Source organism: Salmo salar, chromosome 17 (genome assembly GCF_965601325.2).
Source record: "Salmo salar chromosome 17, fSalSal1, whole genome shotgun sequence".
NCBI classification, from domain to species: domain Eukaryota; kingdom Metazoa; phylum Chordata; class Actinopteri; order Salmoniformes; family Salmonidae; genus Salmo; species Salmo salar.
Genome location: NC_138307.1, coordinates 26,818,782 through 26,841,712, shown reverse-complemented (window position 1 = coordinate 26,841,712; position 22,931 = coordinate 26,818,782).

The following is a 22,931-nucleotide window of genomic DNA, read 5'->3' as shown; positions in this document are numbered from 1 at the left end:
CATGGCCCTGTCCATCGTCCCTTTGATGCAGTGAAGTTGTCCTGTCCCCTTAGCAGAAAAACACCCCCAAAGCATAATGTTTCCACCTCCATGTTTGACGGTGGAGATGGTGTTCTTGGGGTCATAGGCAGCATTCCTCCTCCTCCAAACACGGCGAGTTGAGTTGATGTCAAAGAGCTCCATTTTGGTCTCATCTGACCACAACACTTTCACCAGTTGTCCTCTGAGTCATTCAGATGTTCATTGGCAAACTTCAGACGGGCATGTATATGTATTCTTGAGCAGGGGGACATTGCGGGCGCTGCAGGATTTCAGTCCTTCACGACGTAGTGTGTTACCAATTGTTTTCTTGGTGACTATGGTCCCAGCTGCCTTGAGATCATTGACAAGATCCTCCCGTGTAGTTCTGGGCTGATTCCTCACCGTTCTTATGATCATTGCAACTCCACGAGGTGAGATCTCGCATGGAGCCCCAGGCCGAGGGATATTGACAGTTCTTTTGTGTTTCTTCCATTTGCGAATAATTGCATCAACTGTTGTTACCTTCTCACCAAGCTGCTTGGCGATGGTCTTGTAGCCCATTCCAGCCTTGTGTAGGTCTACAATCTTGTCCCTGACATCCTTGGAGAGCTCTTTGGTCTTGGCCATTTTGGAGAGTTTGGAATCTGATTGATTGATTGCTTCTGTGGACAGGTGTCTTTTATACAGGTAACAAACTGAGATTAGGAGCACTCCCTTTAAGAGTGTGCTCCTAATCTCAGCTCGTTACCTGTATAAAAGACACCTGGGAGCCAGAAATCTTTCTGATTGAGTGGGGGTCAAATACTCATTTCCCTCATTAAAATGCAAATCAATTTATAACATTTTTGACATGCGTTTTTCTGTATTTTTTGTTGTTATTCTGTCTCTCACTGTTCAAATAACCCTACCATTAAAATTATAGATGGATCATTTCTTTGTCAGTGGGCAAACATACAAAATCAGCAGGGGATCAAATACTTTTTCCCTCACTGTAGGTTGGAGTCATTAAAACTCGTTTTTCAACCACTCCACAAATTTCTTGTTAACAAACTATTGTTTCGGCAAGTCGGTAAGGACATCTACTTTGTGCATGACACAAGTAATCTTTCCAACAATTGTTTACAGACAGATTATTTTGCTTATAATTCACCGTATCTCAATTCCAGTGGGTCTGAAGTTTACATACAGTAAGTTGACTGTGCCTTTAAACAGCTTGAAAAACATCTATATCCACAGTAAAATTAGTCCTATATCGACATAACCTGAAAGGCCGCTCAGCAAGGAAGAAGCCACTGCTCCAAAACCGCCATAAAAAAGCCAGACTACGCTTTGCAACTGCACATGGGGACAAAGATCGTACTTTTTGGAGAAATGTCCTCTTATGTTTGGAGGAAAAAGGGGGAAGCTTGCAAGCCAAAGAACACCATCCCAACCGTGAAGCACGGGGTTGGCAGCATCATGTTGTGGGGGTGCTTTGCTGCAGGAGGGACTGGTGCACTTCACAAAATAGATGGCATCATGAGGGAGGAAAATTATGTGGACATACTGAAGCAACACCTCAAGACATCAGTCAGAAAGTTAAAGCTTGGTCGCAAATGGGTCTTCCAGATGGACAATGACCCCAAGCATACCCCAAGCATACTTCCAAAGTTGTGTCAAAATGGCTTAAATGGGTCTTCCAGATGGACAATGACCCCAAGCATACTTCCAAAGTTGTGTCAAAATGGCTTAAAGGACAACAAAGTGAAAGTATTGGAGTGGCCATCACAAAGCCCTGACCTCAATCCTATAGACAATTTGTGGGCAAAACTGAAAAAGCATGTGCGAGCAAGAAGGCCTACAAACCTGACTCAGTTACTCAGTTACTCCAGCTCTGTCAGGAGGAATGGACCAAAATTAACCCAACTTATTGTGGGAAGCTTGTGGAAGGCTACCCGAAATGTTTGACCCAAGTTAAACAATTTAAAGGCAATGCTACTGTCACAGTTGTCAAAAGGAGAAGCGGACCAAAGTGCAGCGTGTGTGTCGTTCCACATTTTATTTACTCTGTGAAACTATGCAGTACATAAATAAACTTGTAACGGTTGTCGTCGGGAATGGAGGACCAAAACGCAGCAGGAATGTGGATGCTCATCTTGAATTTATTTGAAAATAAAGTGAACACCAAAATAACAAAAACGAAGAACTCACGAACAACAAAACAGTCTTGTCATGCTCACACACGCAAAACAAGAAACAATCTCCCACAACACTACACCAAACAATTACCCATATATAGGACTCTCAATCAGAGGCAACGAGAAAGCACCTGCCTCCAATTGAGAGTCCAACCTCCCATTAACCTACACATAGAAATACACCAACCCAGAAAGAACATAGAACATAAACCAAAACCCGGAAATAATAAATCAAACGCCCTACTAAATAAACCACCACCCCGAACCACATAAAACAAATACCCTCTGCCACGTCCTGACCAAACTACAATAACAGATAACCCTTATACTGGTCAGGACGTGACAAAACTGAATACACAAAACAATAAACTGCGACACAGAGGTGAAACAAACACTACTCAAAAATAATCACTCACAAAACCCAGGTAGAAAAAAACCCTACTTAAGTATGATCTCCAATTAGAGACAACGAGGACCAGCTGCATCTAATTGGAGATCATCCCAAACAAACCAACATAGAAATACAAAAACTAGAACCTAACAACATAGAAATAGAACACATAGAATAAACCCCCTTGTCACGCCCTGACCTGCTCTACCATAGAAAATAACAGCTTGCCATGGTCAGGACGTGACAGCTACCAAATAATAATGAAGTGTATGTAAACTTCTGACCCACTGGGAATGTGATTAAAGAAATATATATATATATATATATATATATATATATATATATATATATATATATATATATATAAAAATTCAGGGGGTACTGCAGCACCCTCAGCACCCCTACTTCCCACGGCTATGCATCTGTGTAATAGTTAATGTACTGTAACTCCAATGGTCTTAACATGGAGTTCTTCATTATCTCCACACTCATCAGAGAGGCTGTGAGCTTTACTGTAACATAAAGGACTTATTCACTAGTCTCCACAATCATCAGAGAGGCTGTGAGATTTACTGTAACCGTGCCAACGCCTCCACACAGAGTTACCATGACGACCGCAGAGGTCCTGCTCCCAACAGGAAGTGTTGTGCTGCGAGGGGTTAATGAGAGCTTCCGTGTTGCCAGAGGGAATTGGAAAAGACCCTTTGTTCCTGCTGCGTCATTCTGACCCCATCACAGGGGTTTTCCATCTTCTGACACGTCAACAATTATTATAATCTTTTTAATATATATACAGTATATACCTACTCATTCAAGGGTTTTTCTTTATTTTTACTATTTTCTACATTGTAGAATAATAGTGAAGACATCAAAACTATGAAAAAACACATATGGAATCCAATCATGTAGTAACCAAAAAGTGTTAAACAAATCAAAATATATTTTAGATTTTAGATTCTTCAAAGTAGCCACCCTTTGTCTTGATGACAGCTTTGCACACACTTGGCATTCTCTCAACCAGCTTCACCTGGAAAGCTTTTCCAACAGTCTTGAAGGAGTTCCCACATATGCTGAGCACTTGTTGGCTGCTTTTCCTTCACTCTGCAGTCCAATTCATCCCAAACCATCTCAATTGGGTTGAGGTTGGGTGATTGTGGAAGTCATCTGATGCAGCAGTCCATCACTCTCCTTCTTGGTCAAATAGCCCTTACACAGCCTGGAGGTGTGTTGAGTCATTGTCCTGTTGAAAAACAAATGATAGTCCCACTAAGCGCAAACCACATGGGATGGCGTATCGCTGCAGAATGCTGTGGTAGCCATGCTGGTTAAGTGTGCCTTGAATTCTAAATAAATCACTGACGGTGTCACCAGCAAAGCACCCCAACACCATCACACCTCCTCCTCCATGCTTCACAGTGGGAACCACACATGCGGAGATCATCCGTTCACCTACTCTGCCTCTCACAAAGACACAGCGGTTGGAACCAAAAATCTCAAATTTGGACTCATCAGACTAAAGGACAGATTTTCACCGGTCTAATGTCCATTGCTCATGTTTCTTGACCCAAGCAAGTTTTTTCTTGTTATTGGTGTCCTTTTGTAGTGGTTTCTTTGCAGCAATTTGACCATGAAGGCCTGATTCTGTCCTCTGAACAGTTGATGTTGAGATGCGTCTGTTACTTGAACTCTATGAAGCATTTATTTGGGCTGCAATTTCTGAGGCTGGTAACTCTAATGAACTTATCCTCTGCAGCAGAGGTAACTCTGTGTCTTCCTTTCCTGTGGCGGTCCTCATGAGAGCCAGTTTCATCATAGCGCTTGATGGTTTTTGCGACTGCACTTGAAGAAACTTTAAAAGTTCTTGACATTTTTCGTATTGACTGACCTTCATGTCTTAAAGTAATGATGGACTGTCATTTCTCTTTGCTTATTTGAGCTGTTCTTGCCATAATATGAACTTGGTCTTTTACCAAATAGGGCTATCTTCTGTATACCACCCCTACCTTGTCATAACACAACTGATTGGCTCAATTGCATTAAGAAGGAAAGAAATTCCACAAATTAACTTTTAATGAGGCACACCCTCTAATTGAAATGCATTCCAGGTGACTACCTCATGAAGCTGGTTGAGAGAATGCCAAGTGTGTGCAAAGCTGTCATCAAGGCAAAGGGTGGCTACTTTGAAGAATCTCAAATATAAAATATATTTTGATTCGTTTAACACTTTTTTGGTTACTACATGAGTCCATATGTGTTATTTCATAGTTTTGATGTCTTCACTATTATTCTACAATGTAGAAAATAGTAAAAATAAAGAAAAACCCTTGAATGAGTAAGTGTTCTAAAACTTTTGACTGGTACTGTATATATATATATTTTTTAATCACCAGGTGTTGCAGCACCCTCAGCACCCTACTTCCCACGGCTATGCATCTGTGTAATAGTTCATATAACTCCAATGGTCTTAACATGGAGTTCTTCATTATCTCCACACTCATCAGAGAGCCTGTGAGCTTTACTGTAACATAAAGGAGTTATTCACTAGTCTCCACAATCATCAGAGAGGCTGTGAGCTTTACTGTAACCGTGCCAATGCCTCCACACAGAGTTACCATGACGACCGCAGAGGTCCTACTCCCAACAGGAAGTGTTGTGCTGCGAGGGGTTAATGAGAGCTTCCGTGTTGCCAGAGGGAATTGGAAAAGACCCTTTGTTCCTGCTGCGTCATTCTGACCCCATCACAGGGGTTTTCCATCTTCTGACACGTCAACAATTATTTTTAGGGATCTTATTATTTTAACAGTCATTATATCCCAGATAATCAGAGCAGTGTTATATTTGTTTTATTTTTCCGTCTGCGGATATGTTTTATGTTTTTATGTTTTCCTGTCTTTGTGTGTGTGTGTGATAGTGTGATAGTTGTCACAGGTGTTGTGTTTTCACACACACACACACACACACACACACACACACACACACACACACACACACACACACACACACACACACACACACACACACACACACACACACACACACACACACACACACACACACACACACACATGTCTGACAAGGCTGGAGTCTGGATTATGGTGAGATATAAAAACTTTTAATGACAGCAGTCAGCCAGGGAAAAGGAACTGCATGGAGTCTTTGTTGTCCTAAATCTCTGGACTTGGTCTCACGCAGCTCTCTGACTGTTTGGCTAGACTCCAGATCAGTGAACAATGGTAGTGCGTGCTGCTGGTGAGTGTTTTGGAGCCAGTGACACTGCTCACAGGTCAGTTCTTAAATTATGGTGTGGATTCCAAATGGCACCCTATTCCCTACATAGTGCACTACTTTTGGCCAGGGTCCAGTGGGAGCCCCATAGGGTTCTGGTCAAAAGTAGTGCACTGTGTAGGGAATTGGGGACCATTTGGGAAGCAGATTTGGTCAGGGCTGATGTTCAGCAAAGTGGTCACCTCCCTGTTCTGTCAATGCAGAGGGCCCCAGTGGGCTGATACACTGAACAAACACAGAACCACCTTGTTGGTTTTGGCAGATCATCAAGATTATCGGCTCTACCCCTCCTCTCCTTCTTCCCTCTTCTCGTTCATCCCTCCCCTCATTCACCCCTCCTCTCGTTCATCCCTCCTCTCGTTCTCCCCTCCTCTCCTTCTTCCCTCCTCTCGTTCATCCCTCCCCTCGTTCATCCCTCCTCTCGTTCATCCCTCCCCTCGTTCATCCCTCCTCTCGTTCATCCCTCCCCTCGTTCATCCCTCCTCTCGTTCTTCCCTCCTCTCGTTCTTCCCTCCTCTCGTTCTTTCCTACTCTCGTTCTTCCCTCCTCTCGTTCTCCCCTCCTCTCGTTCATCCCTCCTCTCGTTCTCCCCTCCTCTCGTTCTTCCCTCCTCTTGTTCTCCCCTCCTCTCGTTCACCCCTCCTCTCCTTCTCCCCTCCTCTCGTTCTCCCCTCCTCTCGTTCATTCCTCCTCTCGTTCTCCCCTCCTCTCGTTCTTCCCTCCTCTCGTTCTTCCCTCCTCTCGTTCACCCCTCCTCTCCTTCTCCCCTCCTCTCGTTCATCCCTCCTCTCGTTCTCCCCTCCTCTCGTTCTTCCCTCCTCTCGTTCATCCCTCCTCTCGTTCTTCCCTCCTCTCGTTCTCCCCTCCTCTCGTTCATCCCTCCTCTCCTTCTTCCCTCCTCTCGTTCTTCCCTCCTCTCGTTCTTCCCTCCTCTCGTTCTCCCCTCCTCTCGTTCACCCCTCCTCTCCTTCTCCCCTCCTCTCGTTCTCCCCTCCTCTCGTTCTTCCCTCCTCTCGTTCATCCCTCCTCTCATTCTCCCCTCCTCTCGTTCTTCCCTCCTCTCGTTCATCCCTCCTCTCGTTCTTCCCTCCTCTCGTTCATCCCTCCTCTCGTTCTTCCCTCCTCTCGTTCTTCCCTCCACTCGTTCATCCCTCCTCTCGTTCATCCCTCCTCTCGTTCATCCCTCCTCTCGTTCATCCCTCCTCTCGTTCTTCCCTCCTCTCCTTCTTCCCTCCTCTCGTTCTTCCCTCCTCTCGTTCTTCCCTCCTCTCGTTCTCCCCTCCTCTCGTTCACCCCTCCTCTCCTTCTCCCCTCCTCTCGTTCTCCCCTCCTCTCGTTCTTCCCTCCTCTCGTTCATCCCTCCTCTCATTCTCCCCTCCTCTCGTTCTTCCCTCCTCTCGTTCACCCCTCCTCTCCTTCTCCCCTCCTCTCGTTCATCCCTCCTCTCGTTCTCCCCTCCTCTCGTTCTTCCCTCCTCTCGTTCATCCCTCCTCTCGTTCTTCCCTCCTCTCGTTCTCCCCTCCTCTCGTTCATCCCTCCTCTCCTTCTTCCCTCCTCTCGTTCTCCCCTCCTCTCGTTCTTCCCTCCTCTCGTTCATCCCTCCTCTCATTCTCCCCTCCTCTCGTTCTAACTATTCAAGGATAGTTATATTGCACACAGTAGGCTGGACACATGACATTTTTAACAATGCTTTTTTCTGATAAAAACTAGTTCATCATCACCGTGGAGCCCAGTTTCATAATATTACCATATGTCCCAGCTGCCTGCCATAGTTTTGAAGTACTCACAAAAAAACAGGTCTTATTTTAGGGCACTGTGGTACCAACCCGCCTCCGAACGTCCTATTCCCAGTTTATTGTTCTACGTCACAATGCCTGCTTTGCTATTGTTGGCAATGAAGACCAACAATAGTCCACGTTGTTTGTAGTTAAAATGTAATCAACAAAAAATGACTCATGGAACTCTGTGGTCGTCCCATTGTTTACTAGAGGGATATATAGGTATGTCTGACTATTTCGCCAAATATCTCGCAATTGTTTTTTTACATTGGATACCATTTTATTCATGAGAATCTCCTCTTTCTAATTGTGTAAGGCTGAGCAGTGTATTCTGTTGCCATCAAACGCTAGCCCCGAAATACCTTTTGTCCTTGGAACGATGAGCTCCCCCCATTGTTTTCCTATGATGTCACGCCCTGACCTTAGAGAGACGTTTTTATTTGGTTAGGTCAGGGTGTGATGTGGGGTGGGCAATCTAGTTTTCGTATTTCTTTGTTTTGGCCGGGGATGGTTCCCAATCAGAGGCAACTATCTATTGTTGTCTCTGATTGGGAATCATACTTAGGCAGCCTTTTCCCCACCTATGTTTGTGGGTAATTATTATTTCTGTGTGTGTTTGTGTGCGCCACAGTTGCGTCACGTTCATTTCTGTTTACCTGTTTATTGTTTTGTTCGGTTTCACTTCAATAAAGGATGTGGAATTACATGCACGCTGCGCCTTGATTGATTTACGACAGGGAGTTTGAGGACAGTGAACGTGACATATGGAGAGGCATGCTGGTATATTTCGGCAAATATCTCGCAATGTGTATATTTACATTTTTTCAAGTCGGACACCATTTTAATCATGATAATCTCCTCTTCTTAATTATGTAAGGCTGGGCAGTGTATTCCGTAGACCAGAAATAGTCAAAAGCATTTTTTTTCCGACTTCCTTGTTATGCAGACATGAGCACACTTGGCACCATCGAGGTGCGGATGTTTACTTTCTACACGAGTTGTTATTTTTCAATTTCGTCCTAAGAACAGATTGTTTTGGTGCCATTTAGGCGAAATGGAATTATAAGCATCACTCCAGTCAAAACAGGCTCTGCGAACGTTCGATTCCATTCATTTGCTATGGTCTCGCGCTAGTGTTCCAGCTTAGCCAACGTTCCTTTGCCATTTTCAGCCTTGGGTGAATTTTGACTAATTCTATTGTCCAGCCTGCACGCAAAGACATGCGCGCACACACACACACACACACACACACACACACACACACACACACACACACACACACACACACACACACACACACACACACACACACACACACACACACACACACACACACACACACACACACACACACACACACACACACACACAACACACAGATATACACAAACAGACACAAACACACATATGTGTATGTGTGGGTTCTGTGGACCCTGTGTGTTAAAGAGAGAGTATCAGGTCTATTCTGGCAACCGAGCAGCATTTCATTCACATCCTAATCATCATGATACCTTCCTGTTTCTCCAAGTCCATTTCCAGCTGGATACAGGATCCTCAGGGGTCTCATCCTCTGATGTGTCATTTCCAGTCCAGTATAACCACATCATGATGTTGGTTCAAACTCTGAATCAGTCAACACCCCTCCAGTATAACTACATCATGATGTTGGTTCAAACTGAGTCAGTCAACACCCTTCCATTATAACCACATCATGATGTTGGTTCAAACTCTGAATCAGTCAACACCCCTCCAGTATAACTACATCATGATGTTGGTTCAAACTGAGTCAGTCAACACCCTTCCATTATAACCACATCATGATGTTGGTTCAAACTGAGTCAGTCAACACCCTTCCATTATAACCACATCATGATGTTGGTTCAAACTGAGTCAGTCAACACCCTTCCATTATAACCACATCATGATGTTGGTTCAAACTGAGTCAGTCAACACCCTTCCATTATAACCACATCATGATGTTGGTTCAAACTCTGAGTCAGTCAACACCCCTCCATTATAACCACATCATGATGTTGGTTCAAACTGAGTCAGTCAACACCCCTCCATTATAACCACATCATGATGTTGGTTCAAACTGAGTCAGTCAACACCCTTCCATTATAACCACATCATGATGTTGGTTCAAACTGAGTCAGTCAACACCCTTCCATTATAACCACATAATGATGTTGGTTCAAACTGAGTCAGTCAACGCCCTTCCATTATAACCACATCATGATGTTGGTTCAAACTGAGTCAGTCAACACCCCTCCATTATAACCACATCATGATGTTGGTTCAAACTCTGAGTCAGTCAACACCCCTCCAGTATAACCACATCATGATGTTGGTTCAAACTGAGTCAGTCAACACCCTTCCATTATAACCACATCATGATGTTGGTTCAAACTGAGTCAGTCAACACCCTTCCATTATAACCACATCATGATGTTGGTTCAAACTGAGTCAGTCAACGCCCTTCCATTATAACCACATCATGATGTTGGTTCAAACTGAGTCAGTCAACACCCTTCCATTATAACCACATCATGATGTTGGTTCAAACTGAGTCAGTCAACACCCCTCCATTATAACCACATCATGATGTTGGTTCAAACTGAGTCAGTCAACACCCTCCATTATAACCACATCATGATATTGGTTCAAACTGAGTCAGTCAACACCCTTCCATTATAACCACATCATGATGTTGGTTCAAACTGAGTCAGTCAACACCCCTCCATTATAACCACATCATGATGTTGGTTCAAACTGAGTCAGTCAACACCCTTCCATTATAACCACATCATGATGTTGGTTCAAACTGAGTCAGTCAACACCCCTCCATTATAACCACATCATGATGTTGGTTCAAACTGAGTCAGTCAACACCCCTCCATTATAACCACATCATGATGTTGGTTCAAACTGAGTCAGTCAACACCCCTCCATTATAACCACATCATGATGTTGGTTCAAACTGAGTCAGTCAACACCCCTCCAGGATAACCACATCATGATGTTGGTTCAAACTGAGTCAGTCAACACCCCTCCATTATAACCACATCATGATGTTGGTTCAAACTGAGTCAGTCAACACCCCTCCATTATAACCACATCATGATGTTGGTTCAAACTGAGTCAGTCAACACCCTTCCATTATAACCACATCATGATGTTGGTTCAAACTGAGTCAGTCAACACCCCTCCATTATAACCACATCATGATGTTGGTTCAAACTGAGTCAGTCAACACCCTTCCATTATAACCACATCATGATGTTGGTTCAAACTGAGTCAGTCAACACCCTTCCATTATAACCACATCATGATGTTGGTTCAAACTGAGTCAGTCAACACCCCTCCATTATAACCACATCATGATGTTGGTTCAAACTCTGAGTCAGTCAACACCCTTCCATTATAACCACATCATGATGTTGGTTCAAACTGAGTCAGTCAACACCCTTCCATTATAACCACATCATGATGTTGGTTCAAACTGAGTCAGTCAACACCCCTCCAGTATAACCACATCATGATGTTGGTTCAAACTGAGTCAGTCAACACCCTTCCATTAAAACCACATCATGATGTTGGTTCAAACTGAGTCAGTCATCACCCTTCCATTATAACCACATCATGATGTTGGTTCAAACTGAGTCAGTCAACACCCTTCCATTATAACCACATCATGATGTTGGTTCAAACTGAGTCAGTCATCACCCTTCCATTATAACCACATCATGATGTTGGTTCAAACTGAGTCAGTCAACACCCTTCCATTATAACCACATCATGATGTTGGTTCAAACTGAGTCAGTCAACACCCTTCCATTAGAACCACATCATGATGTTGGTTCAAACTCAGAGTCAGTCATCACCCTTCCATTATAACCACATCATGATATTGGTTCAAACTGAGTCAGTCAACACCCTTCCATTATAACCACATCATGATGTTGGTTCAAACTGAGTCAGTCAACACCCCTCCATTATAACCACATCATGATGTTGGTTCAAACTGAGTCAGTCAACACCCCTCCAGGATAACCACATCATGATGTTGGTTCAAACTGAGTCAGTCAACACCCCTCCATTATAACCACATCATGATGTTGGTTCAAACTGAGTCAGTCAACACCCCTCCATTATAACCACATCATGATGTTGGTTCAAACTGAGTCAGTCAACACCCTTCCATTATAACCACATCATGATGTTGGTTCAAACTGAGTCAGTCAACACCCTTCCATTATAACCACATCATGATGTTGGTTCAAACTGAGTCAGTCAACACCCCTCCATTATAACCACATCATGATGTTGGTTCAAACTCTGAGTCAGTCAACACCCTTCCATTATAACCACATCATGATGTTGGTTCAAACTGGGTCAGTCAACACCCCTCCAGTATAACCACATCATGATGTTGGTTCAAACTGAGTCAGTCAACACCCTTCCATTAAAACCACATCATGATGTTGGTTCAAACTGAGTCAGTCAACACCCTTCCATTAGAACCACATCATGATGTTGGTTCAAACTCTGAGTCAGTCATCACCCTTCCATTATAACCACATCATGATATTGGTTCAAACTGAGTCAGTCAACACCCTTCCATTATAACCACATCATGATGTTGGTTCAAACTGAGTCAGTCAACACCCCTCCATTATAACCACATCATGATGTTGGTTCAAACTGAGTCAGTCATCACCCTTCCATTATAACCACATCATGATGTTGGTTCAAACTGAGTCAGTCAACACCCTTCCATTATAACCACATCATGATGTTGGTTCAAACTGAGTCAGTCAACGCCCTTCCATTATAACCACATCATGATGTTGGTTCAAACTGTCATCACCCTTCCATTATAACCACATCATGATGTTGGTTCAAACTGAGTCAGTCAACACCCTTCCATTATAACCACATCATGATGTTGGTTCAAACTGAGTCAGTCAACACCCTTCCATTAGAACCACATCATGATGTTGGTTCAAACTCTGAGTCAGTCATCACCCTTCCATTATAACCACATCATGATATTGGTTCAAACTGAGTCAGTCAACACCCTTCCATTATAACCACATCATGATGTTGGTTCAAACTGAGTCAGTCAACACCCCTCCATTATAACCACATCATGATGTTGGTTCAAACTGAGTCAGTCAACACCCCTCCAGGATAACCACATCATGATGTTGGTTCAAACTGAGTCAGTCAACACCCCTCCATTATAACCACATCATGATGTTGGTTCAAACTGAGTCAGTCAACACCCCTCCATTATAACCACATCATGATGTTGGTTCAAACTGAGTCAGTCAACACCCTTCCATTATAACCACATCATGATGTTGGTTCAAACTGAGTCAGTCAACACCCTTCCATTATAACCACATCATGATGTTGGTTCAAACTGAGTCAGTCAACACCCTTCCATTATAACCACATCATGATGTTGGTTCAAACTGAGTCAGTCAACACCCTTCCATTATAACCACATCATGATCATCCTGCCAGGACAACATATTGTACCAAGGTCCTGCCAGGACAACATATTGCACCAAGGTCCTGCCAGGACAACATATTGTACCAAGGTCCTGCCAGGACAACATATTGTACCAAGGTCCTGCCAGGACAACATATTGTACCAAGGTCCTGCCAGGACAACATATTGTACCAAGGTCCTGCCAGAACTCAACATATTGTACCAAGGTCCTGCCAGGACAACATATTGTACCAAGGTCCTGCCAGGACAACATATTGTACCAAGGTCCTGCCAGGACAACATATTGTACCAAGGTCCTGCCAGGACAACATATTGCACCAAGGTCCTGCCAGGACAACATATTGTACCAAGGTCCTGCCAGGACAACATATTGTACCAAGGTCCTGCCAGAACTCAACATATTGTACCAAGGTCCTGCCAGGACAACATATTGTACCAAGGTCCTGCCAGGACAACATATTGTACCAAGGTCCTGCCAGGACAACATATTGTACCAAGGTCCTGCCAGGACAACATATTGTACCAAGGTCCTGCCAGGACAACATATTGTACCAAGGTCCTGCCAGGACAACATATTGCACCAAGGTCCTGCCAGGACAACATATTGCACCAAGGTCCTGCCAGGACAACATATTGTACCAAGGTCCTGCCAGGACCAACATATTGTACCAAGGTCCTGCCAGGACAACATATTGTACCAAGGTCCTGCCAGGACAACATATTGCACCAAGGTCCTGCCAGGACAACATATTGCACCAAGGTCCTGCCAGGACAACATATTGCACCAAGGTCCTACCAGGACAACATATTGTACAGGTTTACACACATGAGGTCATAGATGTTAGTAAGCGGTTCTGGCCGGTTCCATTTCTGTTCATTCAAAGTAAAAGAGACATTGTTTCAATAGAACACATGATGTCACAGATGTCTTCTTTTACTTCCTGACTCCAGATGGATTATTACTGTGTTATACATGTCATCTGATCCTCCACTGGTTTCTGTTCATAATGGTGAGTCCAGGGACAGACCACTGGACCACAGGATACAGCAGGGCTAACACACACACAGAGCTGGGCTGGAGTAGGGCTGGAGTAGGGCTGGATCAGGGCTGGATCAGGGCTGGATCAGGGCTGCAGTAAGGCTGGGGGGATTGGACAGGAATATGTAGCAGGGCTGGAGCAGGGCTGGGGGGATTGGACAGGAATATGTAGCAGAGCTGGAGCAGGGCTGGGGGGATTGGACAGGAATATGTAGCAGAGTTGGAGCAGGGCTGGGGGGATTGGACAGGAATATGTAGCAGAGCTGGAGCAGGGCTGGGGGGATTGGACAGGAATATGTAGCAGAGCTGGAGCAGGGCTGGGGGGATTGGACAGGAATATGTAGCAGAGTTGGAGCAGGGCTGGGGGGATTGGACAGGAATATGTAGCAGAGCTGGAGCAGGGCTGGGGGATTGGACAGAAATATGTAGCAGAGCTGGAGCAGGGCTGGGGGGATTGGACAGGAATATGTAGCAGAGCTGGAGCAGGGCTGGGGGGATTGGACAGAAATATGTAGCAGAGCTGTGGGGATTGGACAGGAATAAGTAGCAGAGCTGGAGCAGGGCTGGAGCAGGGCTGGGGGGATTGGACAGGAATATGTAGCAGAGCTGGAGCAGGGCTGGGAGGATTGGACAGGAATATGTAGCAGAGCTGGAGCAGGGCTGGGAGGATTGGACAGGAATATGTAGCAGGGATGCGGGGATTGGACAGGAATATGTAGCAGGGCTGGAGCAGGGCTGGAGCAGGGCTGGGGGGATTGGACAGGAATATGTAGCAGGGCTGGAGCAGGGATGCGGGGATTGGACAGGAATATGTAGCAAGGCTGGAGCAGGGCTGGGGGATTGGACAGGAATATGTAGCAGGGCTGGAGCAGGGCTGGGGGGATTGGACAGGAATATGTAGCAGAGTTGGAGCAGGGCTGGGGGGATTGGACAGGAATATGTAGCAGAGCTGGGGGGATTGGACAGGAATATGTAGCAGGGCTGGGGGGATTGGACAGGAATATGTAGCAGGGCTGGGGGGATTGGACAGGAATATGTAGCAGAGCTGGGGGGATTGGACAGGAATATGTAGCAGAGCTGGGGGGATTGGACAGGAATATGTAGCAGAGCTGGGGGGATTGGACAGGAATATGGAGCAGGGCTGGGGGGATTGGACAGGGATATGGAGCAGGGCTGGAGCAGGGCTGGGGGGATTGAACAGGAATATGTAGCAGAGCTGGAGCAGGGCTGGGGGGATTGGACAGGGATATGTAGCAGAGCTGGAGCAGGGCTGGGGGGATTGGACAGGGATATGTAGCAGAGCTGGAGCAGGGCTGGGGGGATTGGATAGGAATATGTAGCAGAGCTGGAGCAGGGCTGGGGGGATTGGATAGGAATATGTAGCAGAGCTGGAGCAGGGCTGGGGGGATTGGACAGGAATATGTAGCAGAGTTGGAGCAGGGCTGGGGGATTGGACAGGAATATCCACCCATTGATTAGGAGGTGTTGACATGGGAACAGGTCTGTGTTTTAACCTAGCTGAACATCATCATGACTCATGAGGTGTGTGTGTGTGTGTGTGTGTGTGTGCGTGCGTGCGTGCGTGTGTGTGTGTGTGTGTTTATCTGTGTGCTCAGTCTCAGAGCTCTCTCTGGCACAGCTAGACTTCCAGCATAGTTTGTCCATAAACAGGCATGATATGCATCACCATCCTCATCATCAGGAGACCCAGACGTTGCTACTCTCTTTAATCATCCCTTATGTCTCACTCACTTGTTTATGGCCTCTTTATGTGGTCTTTATTTTCATAGGTAGTCATCGGTGCCCTTCAATAACTGGACTAAAGACACAGCAGTTTTTAAGGAACACATTTCTGATCTTCAGATCAGTGAGTGTTTACATTAGATGTGTAATGTTGGACACTCAGTTGTTTGTGCCAGAACCAGCACCTTGTTGTCTAGGAGACACACTGCTGCCTGTGCACAGGGCCACGCCCACAGGACCTGTTGTGGACAGGAATGTGAGAAATGAAATGGTTCAGCAGCAACATGAACATACAGAGATGCAGCTCAATCACTGACAAGAGCACTGGCGCTGCAAGGGGATGGAAGATAACATGAACACACAACTCTTCTCTGCCAATGATCTGATATGATCTCCCCTGGGTTCAGCTGTAGTTCTGTCTGTTTAAATGATCTGATGTGATCTCCCCTGGGTTCAGCTGTAGTCCTGTCTGTTTAAATGATCTGATGTGATCTCCCCTGGGTTCAGCTGTAGTCCTGTCTGTTTAAATGATCTGATGTGATCTCCCCTGGGTTCAGCTGTAGTCCTGTCTGTTTAAATGATCTGATGTGATCTCCCCTGGGTTCAGCTGTAGTCCTGTCTGTTTAAATGATCTGATATAATCTCCCCTGGGTTCAGCTGTAGTCCTGTCTGTTTTTAATTAAGACGTGGGAAGTAAAGCCCATTAGCAAGAACTCCCTGTTACGCTGGACGGAGGAAGGGGACAGGGAGGAGGAGGAGGAGAGGAAAGGAGGCCAAGATCACCCCTCACAGGGGACAGAAAAGTGAGGATGAAGGAGGTGTTGGATGGCTGGATGGATGGATGGATGGATGGAGGAGTATTGTCATGGACTGGTCCAGATTAGTATATTTCGAGCATAGATTTGGCTGAGAAAGACAATTCAGCCAGTCCAAGGCAGCACATAATGTAGAACCACAGTACAGTAGCTGTATGAGCTCCTATGTGCATGCACGTGTGTGTGTGTGTGTGTGTATGTGTGTGTGTGCGTGCGTGCGTGCGTGCGTGCGGGTGCGTGCATGCGTGCGTGTGTGTTTAGGTAGGTTGTGGACTGGAGCGGGGGCCACAGACAGGAAAGGTGTTGTCTGTTTGGAAGTGTGTATCCATCAGGGTGTTCTGTATATCCCACCGTCAGGATCTCAGGAAGTCTATTTCCATGTGGAACTGGAAGTGTGTGTTTCTGTAACTGACACTGCATCCCAAATGGCATCCTTTTCCCTATATAGTGCACTACTTTTTTTTACCACAGCCCTGTGCCCGTGGTCTAAAGTAGTGCACTATATAGGGAATAGGGTGTCATTTGGAACGCAGATTCTGACACTGTAGTAACCAGGGGGAGTGCTGAGGCACACCGTTAGGGAACTCTGGGAACAGGGAGCGGTTCCTTTTGGACCCCGACTCCGGTCCCTGGCACTAGGCTCTCAGATCTGTGAGACTACAGGGACCTGACACACACACACATCTCTGAGTGATACTACAGGGACCTGACACACACACATCTCTGAGTGATACTACAGGGGCCTGACACACACACATCTCTGAGTGATACTACAGGGACCTGACACACACACATCTCTGAGTGATACTACAGGGGCCTGACACACACACATCTCTGAGTGATACTACAGGGGCCTGACACACACACATCTCTGAGTGATACTACAGGGACCTGACACACACACATCTCTGAGTGATACTACAGGGACCTGACAGCTCATGGATCTGTAACAGCTGTTCTCAGAACTGTGTTCACAACACTAATAGAACACAGATGATACTGTATTATGATTGGGAAGATAACGTGTTGGCTTGATACACTGTTGGTTCTGTTTCATATCAGGCCATTTCTTCAGAACTTGGAACTTGGAATTTGGAATCCACTTCGATGGGAATGGAATGGAACACAGTGTGTTCATTACTGTAATACATTTTGAGCCTAAGCTTCCATCATGGTATCCTCTGATTGAATGACAGTTGTTTGTCTACTGATGTCACAATGATCCCTATAAGGGCTTCTTCCCAGCGTTCTACTGTAAAGGTCAAGCGAGGAGAAATATGTCAGAGTGGAGCTTTTATAAGCTTTGAGAACTTAAGCTGAGACAAGCAGCCTTTTATAAACTGAGACAAGAAGTTGTTGTTGGGAAAGATGCCAAAGTAGAGCTTTATAAAGTTGAGACAATAGTTTGTTGTTATTCTTTTAATGTTTAGAGAAGTGTGTCAGTGATTGGTGTTTGCATAGTTCAGAGTGATTTGCTGTTACACTTAGTGCAGTATACAGTCTGCCATATTGTTTAGTCTGTCATATTGTTGACAGTCTGTCATATTCTTACAGTCTGTCATTATCTTTACAGTCTGCCATATAGTTTACAGTCTATCATATTCTTACAGTCTGTCATATTCTTACAGTCTGCCATATAGTTTACAGTCTATCATATTCTTACAGTCTGTCATTATCTTTACAGTCTGTCATATTGTTTACAGTCTGCCATATTGTTTACAGTTTGCCATATTGTTTACAGTCTGCCATATTGTTTACAGTTTGTCATATTGATTACAGTTTGCCATATTGTTTACAGTCTGCCATATTGTTTACAGTTTGTCATATTGATTACAGTTTGCCATATTGTTCACAGTCTGCCATATTGTTTACAGTCTGTCATATTGTTTACAGGCTGCCATATTGTTTACAGTCTGCCATATTGTTTACAGTCTGCCATATTGTTTACAGTCTGCCATATTGTTTACAGTCTGCCATATTGTTTACAGTCTGTCATATTGTTTACAGGCTGCCATATTGTTTACAGTCTGCCATATTGTTTACAGTCTGTCATATTGTTTACAGGCTGCCATATTGTTTACAGTCTGCCATATTGTTTACAGTCTGTCATATTGTTTACAGGTTGCCATATTGTTTACAGTCTGCCATATTGTTTACAGTCTGTCATATTTGTTACATTGTATCTTATTGTATCTGTGTCACGTCATGCTCAGCTCTAGTCAAGTGGGTTAGAGGGATGCCTCTGACCATTGCTGCTTGAGTAACTGACCGGGTATCGAACCCGGTTCATCAGCATGCCACAAGACTATCTCGACCCACTGAGCTAAAGCCTAGGAATGATCTCAGGTGGTTAACACAAGTCTTTAGGTCTCAGACAAGGTTACTCATCATGCGAGAGTGGGTTCACCAAACCCCTTCCGTTACCCTTGGTCATGTCCAGGGCAGGGTAGGACAGGGGTAGAAGGATGATGGTGGGCTGATGGTGGGTGTTGTATGGCATGTGTGTAGTGAATTGTGTGTTCTGCTTTCGTTGTGGTGAAACATCTGGAGTCACTAATAAACTTACAGCCAAACAAAGTCTGTACTGCCAGTAAAGCTGGGATATCGATTTGATCTGCTGCCCTGTTGATCTGCTGCCCTGGGAAACTGGAACTGCACACACCTATCTCTCTTTCTTTCTCTCTCTCTTGTAACTCCCTCCCGCCTCCCCCTCTTATATCCCTCCTGTCTTGCCCTCATAACCTCCTTCTCTATCACCCATATTCTCCCTGCTCCTCCTCTCTGGCCCTCATACTCCCTTACTTTCTGAGGGTAGTGACCTGATGCAATGCTAGAGAGAGATAGAGAGAGAACCCTACTGCCAGACTTTCCCTGACTTATCAATAGTTGTCAATAATTGAAGGGCTGCTTTCAACAAGGTTTCAGAGGGCTGCATTCAACAAGGTTTCAGAGGGCTGCATTCAACAGGGTTCAGAGGGCTGCTTTCAACAAGGTTTCAGAGGGCTGCATTCAACAGGGTTTCAGAGGGCTGCATTCAACAGGGTTTCAGAGGGCTGCTTTCAACAAGGTTTCAGAGGGCTGCATTCAACAAGGTTTCAGAGGGCTGCATTCAACAGGGTTTCAGAGGGCTGCATTCAACAGGGTTTCAGAGGGCTGCATTCAACAGGGTTTCAGAGGGCTGCTTTCAACAAGGTTTCAGAGGGCTGCATTCAACAAGGTTTCAGAGGGCTGCATTCAACAGGGTTTCAGAGGGCTGCATTCAACAGGGTTTCAGAGGGCTGCCTTCAACAGGGTTGCAGAGGGCTGCATTCAACAGGGTTTCAGAGGGCTGCATTCAACAGGGTTTCAGAGGGCTGCATTCAACATGGTTTCAAAGGGCTGCCTTCAACAGGGTTTCAGAGGGCTGCATTCAACAGGGTTTCAGAGGGCTGTCTTCAACAGGGTTTCAGAGGGCTGTTACAGTGCAGTCATGATAACAGGTCCATGGGTCTAAGACAGGACTGGATCATATGAGTAATGATTGGGTTTATTGGTATCAGAGCACACAAGAGAAGAGATCAGTGATTTAAGAGGGGGGAGAAGGTGGTTATCCCCATGTCTCATACAGATGTAGGATCTTCATTTGAGCCAGTTTGCTACTGCAGAAAAATAATCCTGCAGCAACAGGAAATGCGAATTATTATATAGATGATAATTCATGGGTGTTTTTGTAAGGGTTAATACATTTTTCATTAGGGCGAATCAAGTCTGAAATGTCAAAGTGGAAATTACAAAGTTTATAAGACTTTAACACTCAAATACACCTAGAAGTTCCTGCAATGCAGGAAAATTCTCAGCAACAAAATAGTGATCAAATGAAGATCCTACATCTGTAGATAGGGCGCGGCTCTGCGGAATCCCTCTGCTCCAGGCTGCCCAACCTAATGTGTTTATATATGTGTCAGTGTGTATCGGAGCTGTTGGGGAAAAAAGCAGAACACACATTTCCATCCCGTATGGACTAATAAAGTATATCGTATGTCTCAGTGTAGCTAGCTATAGTTGTGGTGAGAGTCATAGGTCTGGGACCAGAGACACATGTTTCAGGGAGGAAGTCCATCTTGTTCTAATAATTCTAGGGGAGGAGGCAGGGAGCAAACACGTGTACGCAATCAATCAACTATACAGACCACAAGCGCACACATAATTTCTGTTGATTTTTTTCATTCACATACTATAGGTTCCACACAACTCCTAGTACAGAGGCAAGAAAAAGTCAGTGAACCCTTTGGAATTACCTGTACTTCTGCATAAATTGGTCATAAAATTTTATCTGATCTTCATCTAGGTCACAACAATAGACAAACAGTCTGCTTAAACTAATAAAACACAAACAATTATGCGTTTTCATATATTTTTTGAACACACTCTGTAAACATTCACAGTGCAGGGTGGAACAAGTATGTGAACCCTTGGATTTATTAACTGGTTAACCCTCCTTTGGCAGCAATAACCTCAAACAAACGTTTTCTGTAGTTGCGGATCAGACCTGCACAACGGTCAGGAGGAATTTTGTACCATTCCTCTTTACAAAACTGTTTCAGTTCAGCAATATTCATGGGATGTCTGGTGTGAACCGCTCTTTTGAGGTCATGCCACAGCATCTCAATCGGGTTGAGGTCAGGACTCTGACTGGGCCACTCCAGAAGGCGTATTTTCTTCTGTTGAAGCCATTCTGTTGTTGATTTACTTCTGTGTTTTGGGTCGTTGTCCTGTTGCATCACCCAACTTCTGTTGAGCTTCAATTGGCAGACAGATAGCCTTACATTCTCCTGCAAAATGTCTTGATAAACTTGGGAATTCATTTTTCCATCGATGATAGCAAGCTGTCCAGGCCCTGACACAGCAAAGCAGCCCCAAACCATGATGCTCCCGCCACCATACTTTACAGTTGGGATGAGGTTTTGATGTTGGTGTGCTGTGTCTTTTTTTCTCCACACATAGTGTTGTGTGTTCCATCCAAACAACTCAACTGTAGTTTAATCTGTCCACCGAATATTTAGCCAGCAGCACTGTGGAACATCCAGATGCTCTTTTGCAAACTTCAGACATGCAGAAATCTTTTTTTTGGACAGCAGTGGCTTCTTCCGTGGTGTCCTCCCACGAACACCATTCTTGTTTAGTGTTTTACGTATCGTAGACTCGTCAACAGAGATGTTAGCATGTTCCAGAGATTTCTGTAAGTCTTTAGCTGACACTCTAGGATTCTTCTTAACCTCACTGAGCATTCTGCTCTGTGCTCTTGCAGTCATCATTGCAGGATGGCCACTCCTAGGGAGAGTAGCAACAGTGCTGAACTTTCTCCATTTATAGACAATTTGTCTTACCGTGGACTGATGAACATCAAGGCTTTTAGAGATACTTTTGTAACCCTTTCCAGCTTTATGCAAGTCAACAATTAGGTCTTCTGAGATCTCTCTTGTTCGAGACATGGTTCACATCTGGCAATGCTTCTTGTGAATAGCAATCTCACATTTTGTGAGTGTTTTTTATAGGACAGGGCAGCTCTAACCAACATCTCCTATCTCGTCTCATTGATTGGACTCCAGGTTAGCTGACTCCTGACTCCAATTAGCTTTTGGAGAAGTCATTAGCCTAGGGGTTCACATACTTTTTACAACCTACACTGTGAATGTTTAAATGATGTATTCAATATAGACAAGAAAAATACAATAATTTGTGTATTATTAGTTTAAGCACACTATGTTGTCTGTTGTTGTGACTTAGATGAAGATTAGATCTAATTTTATGACCAATTTATGTAGAAATCCAGATAATTCCAAAGGGGTTCACATACTTTTTCTTACAACTGTGTGTGTACAGATAAGTAGCAGTGTGAGAGGACTGGGAAAGAAGAGACTGATACAGAGAGTCCACTAACTAACAAGCTAAAATAACCTCTTCTTGAACTTCAGCAGAACATACATCATAGTTTGTATCCCAAATGGCACCCTATTCCCTTCATAGTGCACTACTTTTGACCAGAGCCCAATGGAGCGTAGTGCACTATGTCGGGAATTGGGTGCCATTTGGGATGCATCCCATACTCTGTGTAATGAAGCCGACACATGCACTTCTCCCCCTCATTCACTCCCTGCAGTCTTTCATCCATCCTCTCTCCC